Raw genomic sequence first — 16,871 nt, forward strand, 5'->3', positions numbered from 1 at the left:
GAACTCGTAGAGAACATTGCATATGAGACCCAAAGCTGCAAACCCCATGTCCAGATCACTTGTTCATATCAGTGGGAGCTCAACACAGAGGGCTTGCAGGAGTCAGGACTGAGGGCACGGTTGAACAGGTGCCAATATCTAAAGAGTTTCTAAAAAGAAGGTTGAAACATTCCTGTGCTAGATATCTGTGTTCTATTAGTTTTATCTCTGGTAATGATCTACTAGATCACTAAGCCCCTAATTCAGCAGTCCATTCCTATTCAGAAAATCCCCTGGACTTCATTAAGACTTAAGCACATGCTTTGCTGAATGGGGATGGACATAAGAACAGATGGGCCTAAGAGCTGGCTTGAGGGAAAAGTATGTAATAATTCAGTGCTGCGGTAACTTCCAAAAGCTTATGGAAACCCAGAAAATTGTACAACACAGTGAATGGACAGGATTTTTATTAAAATGCTCTTGAACTGTAGTATTCTATGTAGCTATTGTCTTTGTGGTCTAATGATTCAAGGCTATCAGAGAAGAAATATGGTGTAGGGTGACCAGATGTCCCGATTTTATAGGGACAATCCCGATTTTGGGGTCTTTTTCTTATATAGGCTCCTATTACGCCCCACTCCTGTCCCAATTTTTCACATTTGCCATCTGGTCACCCTAATATGGTGAAGCCTAAAATATTTCACATTTTTATGAAGCCCCTGGCTATGGCATTCGCAAGGTTTAATCTTTTTCACTGCATATGGCAATTTGAATAAGCAGTCCCTCCTCTTTTGATCAGCATGAGAGAGAAGCTTTTAAAACAAGACTAAATAACAAGTTTTTAACAAGATGAACACACACACACACACACACACACTTATAGGGTTTTACACATTTTTTACATTTGACCTATTTTTGAAAATCCTGCACCAGTCTGGTCCCCTAGTGCTACTTACAGCAGCCTCATGGCTGCTCTAAGTCAGTGACTCTTAAAGCTTTTACCTTCAGGCCCTACCTTTACCAAAGTACCTGAGCTCAAGCTCCGTTTTCCTATTTGCTAGAGACAATATTCATACATAGATGTGTGTGTATGTGTTTAATACCAACTACTAGTGAAACCCGAGAATGCTAAAGTCTATACAATTACATAAACAAGCAAAGAAAAAACTATTATAAGACAATAAAGTTTGCAAAGCCGTGTACTGAAAAGTCAGGAAATGCCAGAAATAGTGTTGCCCATTTATCATCGTCGTCATCTGTTTGGTCCAAAATCTCTCAGTAATATCTATTATGGGACCAACTCCCCTTGGTGAGAGAGACAAATTTTTTAGCTTGCCAAAAACAAAAGAAAGTTGAAAAGATTCTGAGTTTTTCTTTTTAAAGTATGATCTGATGTCAGCTGTTTGAGCTAGGAGAGAGAGTGAAGCTTTGTGACACGACTGCATTCAGCAAGGGACTCAGACAGGCTGTGGGACTGGGTCTGTGGAAACTGTAATTCTCTCAATGGAACACACAGCAAAATCCTCCAAAAATTGCCTGTACATCAACAGGAAAAAATTACATGTGCTAAAAAAACCCAGCAAGTCCCACGAAGTAAAGGTCTGCAATTTTTGCTGAATTTTTCAATATTCTGCAATTTCTATGCTTTCATTTGGAAACAAAACGAAGTTTCTGCTTTCCATGGTGAAGGCGTAGCTATCTCTGATGTGCTGGTCAGGCACAGAGAGACTTAACACAGCATTACTGTTGTTTATTCCATTTCATGTAATTTGGTCTTTCAGTGAAGAGAGGGCCACCTCGTGCTGGATGGCAGTAACATTTAAATCACCAAATCCAACATGAAAACAAGTCCTGACTAACCAGGAAAAAAACAACATAGATTTCTTTCACACAGTGGCGTGCCGGCTATGTATGCAACACATGCATTGTATGCCTCAGGACCGGCTGTGCCCATGTGATGATTCCATCCAGCCCCCAAATGCACACAGAGGATGCCATTTTGTAGAATGAAAAGGGATCCTCTGCACAGCTTGACCTCACAAGCCCCATATGTGCATGTAAGTGTAGAATTGCAGGCCTTACTAAAATGTCACAGCACACCACTGCTTTCCCAGAAATACACACTCCTACTCGTATTTACAGTATCTGGAGAGCTTGACATTTTAAGGACCTCTTAAGCAGATATGGTACAAAAGGCCCCGACTGTTCATACACTTCTGAAGCACGTCAGTAGGAAGTATAGCGTGCCAGATTAGACAGTTTGATCGTATTTCACCTTTTAAAAGTTGCCCATTCTAAGATCTTTCATGTCCAGTCAAGCACCTGGCATGGCATTCAAATAATGGGAGAGCATGTGAATGTTATGGCTCAACATTTGTAAGAATAGATCCTGTTTAGCTGTAAATGGAAAGGTGGTTTCCCACTCTTTCAGAAACATGTACAAGCTTTTAGATTCACACTCACTGCTGTGTAAAAAGGTCTGGGATAGGCCAGGGGCATGGTGCTGTTCTGGGCCTCCCTGCTCACCCATAGAGAGAGAGAGAGAGTATGTGTGTGTGTGTGATGTCCCAGGTCTTTGAGCCAGGCCTGGGAGTTTCCAGACATCTGCTGCATCCTGGCCTCCACCCAATGTCTGCTGAAACCTGGTGGGCCAAAAAGCTAGTAGGATGACAGCCTCAGCCAAGGCACCACCCAGGGGAGCCCTGATTGGAGGATCGCCCAGGCTCCACCGATTGGTCCAGGCCAGGTCATTTAAGCCAGAAGGAGGCACGAGAAGTTGTCTGAGCAGCAAGGTTGTTTCCTGTTGTGGCTGCATTGGACTCTACTTGTGCCCCTCCTGCACCCACCCCGTTCCTAATTCCTGCTCTGCTCCTGCCTCACCCCTGCTTTTGCTCCTGTTCCCACTGTGCTCCTGCTCTGGCCTTGATCCTTGCCTCTCCTCCAGTTCCTGCCCTGACACCTCACCTCCAATCATAAGTTACCAGTCCTGTTCCCAACCCTGGCCTCTGACTCTGGCTTGACCCCGGGCTCTGGTAATTGGCAGTTGACTCTGATGCTGACCCTCAGCTTTGTTCCCCAACCTAGATGCCTGCTTTGCCCACTAGACCTAAGTCCTGCTCTGATTACTAGGCCAGACTGCCAACATCCCAGTCCACAACAGTGTGACCCCGGGCAAGTCACTTTGCCTCTCTGTGCCTCAGTTTCTCCTCTGTACAACGGAGATAACAGCAGTTTCCTCCGTCGCAGGGGTGCTGTGAAGATAAATATGTTAAGGATTGTGAGATGGTCAGGTAATGGTTGTTTTAGGAGTATTGAAGAGAGAGGTTTTAGATCACGCCTGTTGCAGATTGGCACACAATCACATTTCATTAACAAGGAAGCAAGAACATGTCCATTTTTAGCAACTGAATATTAGCATAAGAACATCTTCAAAACTAGGCTGTTTAAAATGAATAAGGATGTAAATTGACTGAGATGAATTCTGTGTCTGTGTAGCTGTACAATAGCTCTGTATCACAGGAGCAAACCGAGACTGAACACCTGCAGCTCCCATTGACTTTAGCTGGAGCTGTGCGTGCTTCGCACCTGTGAAAACCAGGGCCACACTGAATGAAAACTTGCTATGACATCAGAGCCTTCTACTCTGGAAGACTAGAACCACAAGTAGAACCGAAGCGGTCAGGTTCTCAGCTCCAGTCCTGATGGCCCTTTGCCACGATTGGAGCTTGGTTGTCGTCGTTTCTTGCATTAATTTGCTTTTTCCTACAAAAGACAAAGTGTTTGACATTTCAGACATTGCTGCAAGGCGTTTCCTTTTTGAGGGTGATCCTCCAATATGGCTGATGTCGTTGCCGCTTTCATTGTCTCAAAAATGTGTCCCCTAGTGGCAATAAAGATGTTAAGCTGAAAACTAGAATAGTGTACCCGTACATGAGTATAAGCATTTACAACAGTTGTTATCCTTGCCTATTAAATATAGATAATAACTCAAGGGAGACTAGACTAGACAGACATATCAATCTTTGAGAAGGCAAACGGACATCTCAAATTACAATTCAGCTGCATAGGTGGGAGGTCTAGCCAAAGTGGCCTTTTTGAGTGGCTCCCCAACACTGGAGATGAACTAAAGGGGAGAGTTGCTGTAGGTACCCTCCTCCTACCCAGCCATATGGAGCTAATACTCCACTAGCTCCTCGAGGAGCAGCCCTGGTTGGCCTCATGTCTCCCTGGGAGGCACAGAACATCCAGCCAAAGAGGTAGTAGCTGGGGACAGATTATGGGTAGATGCAATAAACAAGTACTGATCCTGCTCCCATTGAAGACCATGGCAAAACACCTATTAACCTAGGTCTGCTTCCACTGAAGTCAATAGCAAAAGTCCCACTGACCTAACCGTGCTGACATTAAAGTCCCCTGGACTTCTGTGGTGCAGGATCAAGCCCTAAATACCCAAAGTAGAAGCCTCAGTCTAGCTCTGCGTATACACTGACCCCAGCCTGCAGGGGGCAAGAGAGGAGTCCTTGCACCTTGTTCCTGTGAGCAAAGCTCCTTTTACTAGTGCTTTGTTTCGCAATTAAGGAATGGCCCTTTTAAAAGTTTTTTTTAAATACTGCCATGTTAAAAGCAATAGATATTCTTCAAACCATGCAAATCATGGAAAGCATGATTTATACATTAAGGCAAAGTCCTGCCCAGACAAATGTTTTTGTAATTATGTATAACTGAGAATTTACTACTCTGCTCTTGTCAGTTATAGCTGAAATATCTGACTAGAGCTGGTTAAAATTTTTCAAATTCACTCTGCTACCAAAGGATGCAAAATTCTGTTCTACAGCTTATTCAGTTGCCTCTGACTTCATACAAGAAAATAAGTCCTCAGTTACCTCAGATGGTTCCTCTTGGGAAGCTCTGCAAGCTACTGTAAGGGGTGAATGCATAAAGTATACCTCCCAAAAGAAGAGACAGAGACTCAAGGTACTAGCCTGTCTGGCCAAGGAAACAGATGAGTTACAGAGAACGCACAAGACTAACCCATATAATGAAAACCTCGTATGTTCTCTAATCAATACCAAATGCTTATCCAGCCTAGTCAAAGTGACACTCAATAGGGTCAAACAAAGATATTATGAATGTGGAGATAAAGCAGGTGAACAACTTGCCAGGAGACTTAAGATGGAACTAGCCAACAACAATATTTCTTCCTTATTACAAGAAGATGGGAGTGCCATCCTTGAACCAATAGATACAAATAATTAGTGTAAGCAGTTCTATCAAGATTTATATAAATCAGACAACCCACTTGACTCTAATACATTTGAGCATTTTGTCGAAGGCCTACGTTTTAATACCCTGACTTTAGAACAAGTGGTGTTTATGGACAACACTTTCATAACACAAGAGATCGAACAGGCTGTTCATATGGATTCCGGAAGATTGCAACAAAACAATTTATAATCAGCTATCTTCTATTCTTTCAAAGGTCTTCACTGAAACATTCCAAAAAAGAGCCATGTCTTGTGACAAGAGAACTACTTTAATTTCTTTATTATTCAAGAAGAACAAAGTTGGTCGCAATTGTGGTGACTTCCGCCCTATCTCTCTATTGAACACATATTGCAAAAATTTTAGTGACCAGACTGAACACCATCATCCCAACAATTATACGTGGAAATCAGCTGGTTTCATTAAAGGAAGACTGGCAGGTAATAATACAAGAAAAATCGCTCACTCGATCCAGCAAGCTCAGATGTCAGATGTTCCCTCCATAGCTAGATGTAGAGAAAGCCTTTGATAAGATTGCATTTCCTTGTCTAATGGCAGTCCTAAAAGAAGTTGATTTGAACCAATATTCCTGAATAGGTCAATGTATTATACAGCTCTCTCCTTGCTTCACTATCAATGAAAGGAATTATTTTTCTCACATTTCAACAAGAAAGAGGGACTCAACAGGGCTATCCCCTCTCGTCCCTCATTTTTAATCTCTCATGAACCACTGGCAATGTGCATATGTCAGCACTCAGCCATTGAAGGTGTAGCTATAAACAGGGAAGAATACAAAATCAGTTGATATGCTGATGGCATTTTTGTACTGTTGAAGAATCTATCCTCATCAATCCCATCATTACTGAATGTAGCTGATATTTTTGGGAAATCTCTGGTTTTCACATTAACGGGAATAAATCACAAGCAGTGGATGTATCCAAAAGACCAGATCCTTCTCAGTTCCCACATTTTCCATTTCAGATATGCTAGGAAATAATTTATTTAGCTGTTAAGATTTGTCCTAGTCTTCCCGAAATAGTTTCTATAAATATGCACTTATATATTAAGAGACATTTCCAAGAATGTATCCTAATTGGGGAAACTAGAAAAACCCAAAATAATGATCTACCCGAGACTGACTTATACCATTAGCCTGTTGCCTTTCAAGGTCTCTCCTTTGCTCTATGTTCAAATAAATAAACTTATCATGCAATTTATGTGTGATAAAAAACAGCCTCACTTGTCACACAAGACCCTTAAAAATCCTGGGCAACTGGAGGTCTGGGGTTTCAAGATTAGTATTATTATCATCTAGCATTCCAAATGCATCCTACTTGCTCTGTATGCACACCAGCTTGGTTTGAGATTGAAAAAAGCTTTGCTATGCCATTTGGTTCCCTCTCTTCTTTTAGTCTTCTTTTATATACCTTCACAGGCTACCCACATCCTTAAGGAAAAATCCAGTCTTTGCATCTACATGGGTCATCCTGCAACCCGTTAAGACAATTACTTATTCTCTTCTCATACCACTATAAGATAACCTGTGCCTCAGGATCAAGGCCAACTTCATGAGTAAAACAATTTGGATAGAAAAATGATTAACAAAAATTAAAGATATAATACAGGATGATAGACTGGCCTCCTTCAGTTACATGTTTAATATCAGCTACTGCTGTCTCAGAGTTCTCTTTTTCAGTGGCTATGCTCACGGATTCATGCAAGGATAGGGGACAACTTATCCATTTCACTTCTCAGAAACCATGTTAAGAAATATGGAAACAAAAGTCACATTGTAGGAAGTACTTACAGGTGACTTAATGCTTTGTGGTACCCTTTCAATCTCAGTCTCAAAGAAAAATGGGAAGAAGGACTTAGCCTTCCTGTCACAACAGAAACCTGGGAGGGTATCTTCAAGTTCCTTATCCTTGCGATTCTTCCAGAACAAGATATTAAACAGGTACTACTGGACTTTGTTTAAGTTTAGACTGGCAACATCCAGCAAATGTTGGAGATGCAGACAGCCTCATGCCAACCTGTTGCACATCCTCCACACCTGTCCAAAAATGCATGTGTTCTGGAACACCATATTCGATGCTCTCTCAAAAATTGTGTGTCACTATCTTTCCTTCTCTAAGCTTGTGTATTTGAGGGGTGCAGGATGAGTTGGTCTTACAAGTTAACATTAAGAAATGGATTGCAGTAGTCATTTTAGTCACCAAAAGAGTTATTTTGAGACAATGGAAATCTGCAATTCTTCCCTCTCATACACACTGGCATAGTGAGCTTTCTGCTACCGCATTAATGGGAAAAAAAGACTAATAGAAATGGTTGGAAAAAATATGATTGTCTGGTCATACATGAAACTATTGCATGCTTTTATAGCTTAATATATATTAGTCCCTAATACTCATAGGTTATGTTCTCACTTATTTATCTACTTAATCACTTTAATAACTGATGCCCTGCATGACCTCTACAGGTTCAGGGTTTGTTTTTCCACCAGGTTTTGCAAATAATGAATGCTGAATTTTGTTATTTATAGATATTTCCATCTTGTGCATGTAGTTATGTTTTGTTTCATTGTTTTAATTTTTTTAATTTTTTGTTTAATTTTTCTAAATATATTTTTTGTCAAAATATACAGCCTATTTTCAAGACCTACCTCTTTTGCAAAAACTGTCATCACTATAAACATTTTTTATTTTTTACACAATCTGTCATATTTTTTGTTGAAATCTATTTCAAAATGTTTATGTAAATAGTTATCAATATTTTCCGTTTACAGAAAATCAAGATTTTGGTGAACAAAAAATATCGCTAATCGTTTTGCTATCAACTTTGATAAAGAGTATTATTGTTTATTTCACATTTTTAAATATTAACCAGCTCAAATCATTACATTGTTCATATGATGCCTTTTAAATACAGAATATGTCCATGCTACAAGACCTTTTTCTTGTGTCTTTCAAATTGTTAGTTCCCAAATCACCTAATACAGTGGGGCTATGATCCATGGTTGGGGCCCTTAAGTGCTACTGTAATACAAACAATAATCCAGGATTATCTTTTCTGTCATCTAAAGCACTGAACAGTTGCTTTGATCTGCTGCTCAAGCCCTTTCATAGGGTATATCTACACTATGGGATTAATCTGAATTTACAGAATTCAATTTTTGGCAACCGATTGTATAAAGTCGAGTGCATGTGGCCACACTAAGCACATTAATTCCGCGGTGTGCGTCCATGTACCAAGGCTAGCATCGACTTCCGGAGCGTTGCACTGTAGGTAGCTATCCCATAGCTATCCCATAGTTCCCGCAGTCTCCCCCACCCATTGGAATTCTGGGTTGAGATCCCAATGCCTGATGGAGCAAAAAACATTGTCGCTGGTGGTTCTGGGTACAGCCTCACCCCTCCCTCCATGAAAGCAACGGCAGACAACCGTTTCGCGCCTTTTTTCCTGGGTGAACTGTGCAGACGCCATACCACGGCAAGCATGGAGCCTGCTCAGCTCAAGACAGCAGTCATGAACATTGTAAACACCTCGCGCATTATCGTGCAGTTTATGCTGAACCAGGACCTGAAAAACCAGGCAAGGAGGAGGCGGCTACGGCAGCGCGGCGACGAGAGTTATGAGGACATGGACACAGAATTCTCTCAAACCGCGGGCCCCGGCGCTTTGGAGATCATGCTGTTAATGGGGCAGGTTATAGCCGTGGAACGCCGATTCTGGGCCTGGGAAATAAGCACAGACTGGTGGGACTGCATAGTGTTGCAGGTCTGGGACGATTCCCAGTGGCTGTGTAACTTTCGCATGCGTAAGGGCACTTTCATGGAACTTTGTGACTTGCTTTCCCCTGCCCTGAAGCGCCAGAATACCAAGATGAGAGCAGTCCTCTCAGTTGAGAAGCGAGTGGCGATAGCCCTGTGGAAACTTGCAACGCCAGACAGCTACCGGTCAGTCGGACATCAATTTGGAGTGGGCAAATCTACTGTGGGGGCTGCTGTGATGCAAGTAGTCAAAGCAATCACTGAGCTGCTGCTACCAAAGGTAGTGACTCTGGGAAATGTGCAGTTCATAGTAGATGGCTTTGCTGTAATGGGATTCCCTAACTGTGGTGGGGCGATAGATGGAACCCATATCCCTATCTTGGCACTGGAGCACCAGAGCAGCCAGTACAAAAACCGCAAGGGGTACTTTTCAATGGTGCTGCAAGCACTGGTGGATCACAAGGGACGTTTCACCAACATCAACATGGGATGGCCAGTAAGTGTTCATGACACTCGCGTCTTCAGGAACATTAATCTGTTTAAACGGCTGCAGCAAGGGATTTACTTCCCAGACCAGAAAATAACCGTTGGGGATGTTGAAATGCCTATAGTTATCCTTGGGGACCCAGCCTACCCCTTAATGCCATGGCTCATGAAGCCATACACAGGCAGCCTGGACAGTAGTCAGGAGCTGTTCAACTACAGGCTGAGCAAGTGCAGAATGGTGGTAGAATGTGCTTTTGGACGTTTAAAGGGTCGCTAGCGCACTTTACGGACTCGATCAGACCTCAGCCAAACCAATATTCCCATTGTTATTGCTGCTTGCTGTGTGCTCCACAACCTCTGTGCGAGTAAGGGGGAGACATTTATGGCAGGGTGGGAGGTTGAGGCAAATCGCCTGGCCACTGATTACGCGCAGCCAGACACCTGGGCAATTAGAAGAGCACACCAGGAAGCGCTGCACATCAGAGAAGCTTTGAAAACCAGTTTCATGACTGGCCAGGCTACGGTGTGAAAGTTCTGTTTGTTTCTCCTTCATGAAAACCCGCCCGCTTGATTGACTCATTCCCTGTAAGCAACCCACCCTCCCTCTTCGATCACAGCTTGCTTTCAAAGGAAATAAAGTCACTATCGTTTTAAAATCATGTATTATTCATAGAATCATAGAATCATAGAATATCAGGGTTGGAAGGAACCTCAGGAGGTCATCTAGTCCAACCCCCTGCTCAAAGCAGGACCAATTCCCAACTAAATCATCCCAGCCAGGGCTTTGTCAAGCCGGGCCTTAAAAACCTCCAAATTGATTATAAAAAGAGGGAGAGAACTGACAAGGTAGCCCAGGTGGGGTTTGGGAGGAGGGGAGGAGGGAAGGAAAAGGCCACTTCAAAAGTTTAAAATAATGACAGCCTTTTGCTTGGGCTGTCCACTGAGGTGGAGTGGCAGGGTGCACGGAGCCTCCCCCATGCGTTCTTATACATCTGGGTGAGGAGGCTATGGAACTTGGGGAGGAGGGAGGGCGGTTATACAGGGGCTGCAGCGGCACTCTGTGATCCTGTTGCCGTTCCTGAAGCTCCACCAGACACCAGAGCATGTCTGTTTGATCCTGCAGTAGCCCCAGCATTGCATCCTGCCTCCTCTGATCTTCTTGCCGCCACCTCTGATCTCGAGCGTTCCTCCTCTCTTCACGTTTGTCCCTCCTGTCCTCACATTCACTGGCATCTTTCCTGTACTTTGATACCGTGTCCTTCCACTCATTCAGATGAGCTCTTTCATCGCGAGTCGATTGCATGATTTCCAAGAACATTTTATCTCGCGTGCATTTTTTTTGCCGCCTTATCTGAGATAGCCTTCGGGACGGAGGAGGGAGGCTTGAAAAATTTGCAGCTGCATGAGGGAGGGAAAAAAGGGAGAGAAGTATTTAAAAAGATACATTTTACAGAACAATGCTTATACTCTTTCAAGGTGAACAACACTATTCACATTACATAGTACATATGATTTCGGTACAAGGTCGCATTTTGCATCTTATATTGAATGCCTGCGGCTTTGGTGTTAGAGATCACAGACGCAGGGCTGGGCAACAGAATTTGGCTTGCATGAAGCCATGGTAAGCCATTGTCTTTTGGCTTCTGCAACCTTCATTAAAGTAGCGCCCTCCTTTCCCATACCAAGCAAAGCCCGTTGAGTGCTGCGGTTTTCCTGTTAACGTGCAGCAGCAGAAACCAAACTAAACCCCACCACCACCCATCCAATTCTCTGGGATGATCGCTTTACCTCTACCCCTACCACGTGGCTGGTATCAGGGAAGATCCCTGCAGAAACCAAACGGCCACCTCTGTGCCCTTAATTAAATTCCCATATTTCAACCGGGTTACCATGAACGATATCACTCTCCTGAGGATAATACAGCGAGATAAAGAATGGATGTTGCTTGAATGCCAGCAAACACCGGGACCATACGCTGCCAGGCTTTGTCATGAAATGATACCAGATTACTTGCTACTAGCATGGCGTGGTCAAGTGTCCTACCATGGAGGATAGAATAAGGCTGCACTGCCCAGAAACCTTCTGCAAAAGCTTTTGGAATACCTCCAGGAGAGCTTCATGGAGATGTCCCTGGAGGATTTCCGCTCCATCCCCAGACATGTTAACAGACTTTTCCAGTAGCTGTACTGGCCGTGAATGCATCCCAAGTCCTCAGGGCAAATTAATCATTAAAAATCGCTTGCTTTTAAACCATGTTTTATATTTACAAAGGTACACTCACCTGAGGTCCCTTCCATGGGTTCATGGTCTGGGATACCGCCTTGGGAGGGTTGGGAGGGTACTTCAGTCAGGATGAGAAAAAGATCCTGGCTGTTGGGGAGAACAGAGTGCTGTGTGCTCTCCGCAAGCTCATCCTCCTCCTCCTCATCATCATCATCTTCCCAGTCTGCAGAATCCTCAGGCATGGCTGAGAGTACCCCATCCTCGGAATCCATGGTCAGGAGTGGGGTAGTGGTGGCGGCCCCCCCTAGAATTGCATGCAGCTCAGCGTAGAAGCTGCGGCTCTCTCGCGGATCTTCCGTTTGCTTCTTTGGTTTTCTGGTACGCTTGTCTGAGCTCCTTAACTTTCACGCGGCACTGATATGAGTCCCTATTGTGGCCTCTCTCCATCATGCCCTTGGAAATTTTTTCAAATGTTTTGGCATTTCGTCTTTTGGAACGTAGTTCTGCTAGCACGGAATCCTCTCCCCATATAGCGATCAGATCCAGTACCTCCCGTACGGTCCATGCTGATGCTCTTTTTCGATTCTCAGACTGCATGGTTACCAGTGCTGATGAGCTCTGCGTGGTCACCTGTGTTCTCCACGCTGGGCAAACAGGAAATGAAATTCAAAAGTTCGCAGGGCTTTTCCTGTCTGCCTGGCCAGTGCATCCGAGTTCAGATTGCTGTCCAGAGCAGTCACAGTGGTGCACTGTGGGATAGCTCCCGGAGGCCAATACCGTCAAATTTCGTCCACACTATCCCTAATCCTCCCCTTGTCGGAGAGGAGTACAGAAATCGATTTTAAGAGCCCTTTATGTCGAAGTAAATGGCTTCGTTGTGTGGACAGGTGTGGGTTAATTCGATTTAACGCTGCTAAATTCGACCTAAACTCATAGTGTAGACCAGGCCATAGTTAGGCAGAGTCTGAATCGGTATAAATCAGTATAGTTCCATTGGAGCTGCACCAGGTCACATCATCAGATGATCCTCAGCCTCCTTTCCTTTCCACGGAGGTAGTGCTCACACTTCTGACATGTCTGCTTCCCACCAGCACAAGGAAATCCAGTCTGTAGGGGTACCGTTGGCTTTCGGTTTAGTCTCTTGGTTACTCTGCTACGACAACCGCTGGCCAGAATGCATTTTTGTTTTTAATAACAGGAACAAAAACAAGCAGTCTGAACGTATTATCTGGCACTTTGGTCTACACTTATTTTTCTGCAGTTTTAAACCTTTACCACTCTTTTGTTTACAACAGTACCCTGGCACGTAAAACTGTCCTCCTCTATTGTACCACTGTTGTATTATTACAGCAATATCTGACTTTCCGTTTCTTGGGCCTGTTAAACTTCAGCATATGTATGTCATCTGAAGCAGAGAATTTTTTAATTTGAAAGCTTCAAATGTATTTTTAGCTTAATGCTGCTTCCTTTGAAGCCAATGGCAAAACATAAATTGATTCCAATGGGAGCAGGAGCCCGTACTCCTCCATACAAGATTTAAACAACATCCTGGTTTATTTCCTCTGTGGACCCTTAATTTGTTATTAGTTTTACACTGTGAAACAGTGGGAGACCTTAAGCTGTCCTCCAGAGGGGCGGGGGAAAAACACATGAAAATATTGCTAAATCCAAATTTCCTCCAGTTTACTGAGGTGTTAGTTAAAATCAGCGACTTAAGAATACAGAAACAGATGTTAGTAAACCATAGGCTGGCCTGTTTTATTGAAAGTGGGACAAAAATGACATACTTTCAGAACTTCGTCAGCAGGAGAGTGGGCAAACGCAGAGAAGAATGTGGTGATGCTTTAAACTGAATTGTGTGCCCCGCTCATATTTAATTTAGGCTCAATAGGACACTGGGTCGCACATTGTTACAATTCCATTTACAAATCATTTTAAAGGGGTTAATAAATGATTAATCGATGTTTTTAATAAACGGTTAATTAATTAATTGAGCCCACCAGGTCAATAGGTTGCTTATGATCCTATATATTACCTTCTAGCACTGTGGGTTATAACCATCTGTAACACATACTAATATCTGTAGCATGCTTATAACATCTATTAATCATTTATTAACCCTTTATAAGCCATTTATAAACAGAACCTTAAATAAAGTCTGACCAGATTCTGATTGTATTGTGCGTTGATAAAATGACTAATCAATAAAACATAGCTTTAGGGGTTAAGAAAGATTCATGGCACTTTTAAAAACAAATCAGTATTTATTTAGGGCTACAGTGCAGTGTATTGACCCTTCTCCGTCTTGAGCAGATTGCAGTCCTGAGTTTCAGGATGTGTCGTGGCTACTCTGTATGTGGATCCACGGGTCTTGAACCTAGGTCCACAGATCCCCAGGTAACTTTTGCATCCTCCTTGTTATTAACTAGCGGGCTGAGTGGCTAATAGAGTCCTGGCCCTACCAGAGGCACTGCCCGTGGTTGTCCTGACTGGAGGAGCACTCGATCCTAATGATTGATCCGGCTGCGCTATTTAAGCCAGAAGGAGGTACAGGAAGTTGTCTCTGCTACCTGGTGAATTTGTGGCTGGATATTTCATTGAACTTTGACTTCTCATCTGATACCTGAGCCCTGCTCTCCTGACTTGTCCCTGGTTTCTGCTTCCCTGCCTGGTTCCTGAACTCTGCCCCGAATGCCAACTCTGGCTCTGACCCTTGGCTTGACTCTGTGATGCTGACTCTGGCTCGAACCACTCAGGATGACTGCCCAAGTCCTGGTTGTGATGCTCTGGCACTACTCCTTACCCATCTTCCCTCCACCCCACCTATTGAGGCACATAGTGTCCCAAAGAGGATGAGAAGAGCTAAAGAATACACGTGTCCCTGTAGTGGGGTAGGTATACCTCGTCACAGGAACCAGGTCATGTATGGGATGAAGAAGGAAAAAAGTACTGAATAGCAGTTTGTCAGGTCCAATGTTTGTGACACTGACTACAAACGTGGTAGTACAGCCTAATGGATGGAGTCGGTAAGCGGCCCTTTCACTCAGGGCAGCCCGACCCAATGGCCAGAGTCGGTAAGCAGCCCTTCATTTCGGGCAGCAGAGCCTAATGGACGGAGTCACTAGGGTAGCCCACCTCTGTGGGATTGTGTGGCCTATTGGCCCATTGGGGAAGTGGGGCACCACTTAGGGGAGTGTGGCACCCAGGGGAGGGGAACTTGGGCCCTCCCTGATCCTCCGAGTCCAAGCCCAGGGCCTTAGCAGTGGTGCTCACCACCGAGTCAGTGGGGATCCTCCCAAAACACACTGACTGGTTCCCCCTTTCACTCACCGGAGAAGATTCTAAGTCCCCTGGCTGCTTCCTCCCCTTTCTCCCTCGGCAAAGCTCCACGTGTCCCCTGGGTCTCTGGGGTCCTCCAATGGCCTAGCTCCCACTGGCGTGGTCTCTTCCCGGGGCTCGTCAGGCAGTGTGGAGTCCATCTGGGTCTCTGTGTGCCTTGCTTCTGGGGTTGGGCCTGCAGTCTGTGTCCTCTCCCTTCAGTGGACCCCCTAGACTGAGCTGGGCTGCTTCCTTTTATACTCTGCCTCCAGGCTGAGCATGCCCAGCAGAGTCTGAGGGGCAGGGCTTCCTCAGACTGCAAAGCACAGTTAACCCTTTCGGGGCTGGTGCGGAGTAGGTACACCCCGTCACAGTCCCCCTCAAAGGAGTGTATTATTATAATATATTCATTTGCATTACAGTAGCACATGGGGTCTCAATCGTGAATCAGGGCCCCACTGTGGTAGCTATACAAACACATAACAAAAGAGAGACCCTGCCCCAAAGAGCTCACAATCAAAGCCATCTCTGTGTACTGGGGAGCTCTGGGAGGCATTCACCCCGAGGCAGACTGCTTCCTGGTCTGCTGCCTGCGTTAGTGTAGCTCTGCTCCAACGTTAATGCAGGGCTATGTCTGAACGGCACAACCTAGCCCTAAATGGTGAGTGACTGTCTCCTGAAATCTAACTGAAGTTCTCTGAAATCTTCCATACGAATCAGTGATATGAGATGTGATGTGTACCAGAGGGAGAGACACAAATTATTCATGCAGGCAACTGAAAATAATGTGGAATTCCTTCCTTCCCATATCAATAGCTCTCCCTTTACACCCGCTGTTACGAGATCCTGAATTTCTGATATGAACAAATTTCAGCAGTAAAAGTTGAGAGGGCCCCATATTTATGTTGAACAGAGGTAGCTTTGGGGCCAAAATGAGTGACGTCCTTCAAACAGAGGTACATTTGTAAGGCATATGCTTGCTAAAGAAACTTGACACTAAAGAAGTATTTTCATATTGTGTGAAACTTTCAAATTTAGGCTTCAGCATTTTTCAGTGTGCTTATTATTGGGTGAGATTCTCTGGCTTGTCTTATGCAGGAGGTCAGACTAGATGATCATAATAGTCCCTTCTGGCCTTAAGTCTCTGAATGGTAGCCCCTACTTCATACTGCAGTTAAAGTCACAACACTGTTACTACTATCTTTGTGTTCATGCATGTATACTTTACCAAACCATCCCTTTTCGGCTGAAATTACCCTGGCCCGGTCTCTGCCAGAAAGGATTGAGCAAAATCATTTCACACATTTCCAAATCCATCAGTTGGCTGGGGGAACAGGTACATTTTTTTTTTTACTGGAAAAAATTAGGTTTTTTTTTAGACAGGGCTACAGAAAAAAATGTCTCAAACTTGCCATGGTACTAATAGACTTTGGAATTACTTTGAGTTTGAAAAGCAAAGCTGGTTTTGATTCGAGATAGATAATGACCCTTTAAAATTGCACTTTGAGCATGTGCAGTAGGTGTTTCCATTTCTAAGTCTGTAGGTGAGCACTATGGCATCACTGTTGCACACATGTGCAAATACCATTATTCACTAGGTTAGTCCCATTGAGTTCCTTAAATCGGTGCATAGATACTCTCAGATTTTGAGGCCAGCAGGGAGCGCTATGATCATATAATCCAGTGGTTCCCAAACTGGGGTTCGTGAACCCCTGGGGGTTCGCGAAATGTTACAGGGGGTTCTCAGGAAAAAAACTCCCTAATGGCGGACAGAGCTGTCCCTAGGGACCCCAGGCAGCACAGGGCCAGCAGCCTGAAGCCCCTGAATATCCA

The sequence above is a fragment of the Terrapene carolina genome, unplaced genomic scaffold (assembly GCF_002925995.2).
Source record: "Terrapene carolina triunguis isolate 2854851 unplaced genomic scaffold, T_m_triunguis-2.0 Scaffold33392, whole genome shotgun sequence".
NCBI lineage: Eukaryota > Metazoa > Chordata > Testudines > Emydidae > Terrapene > Terrapene triunguis.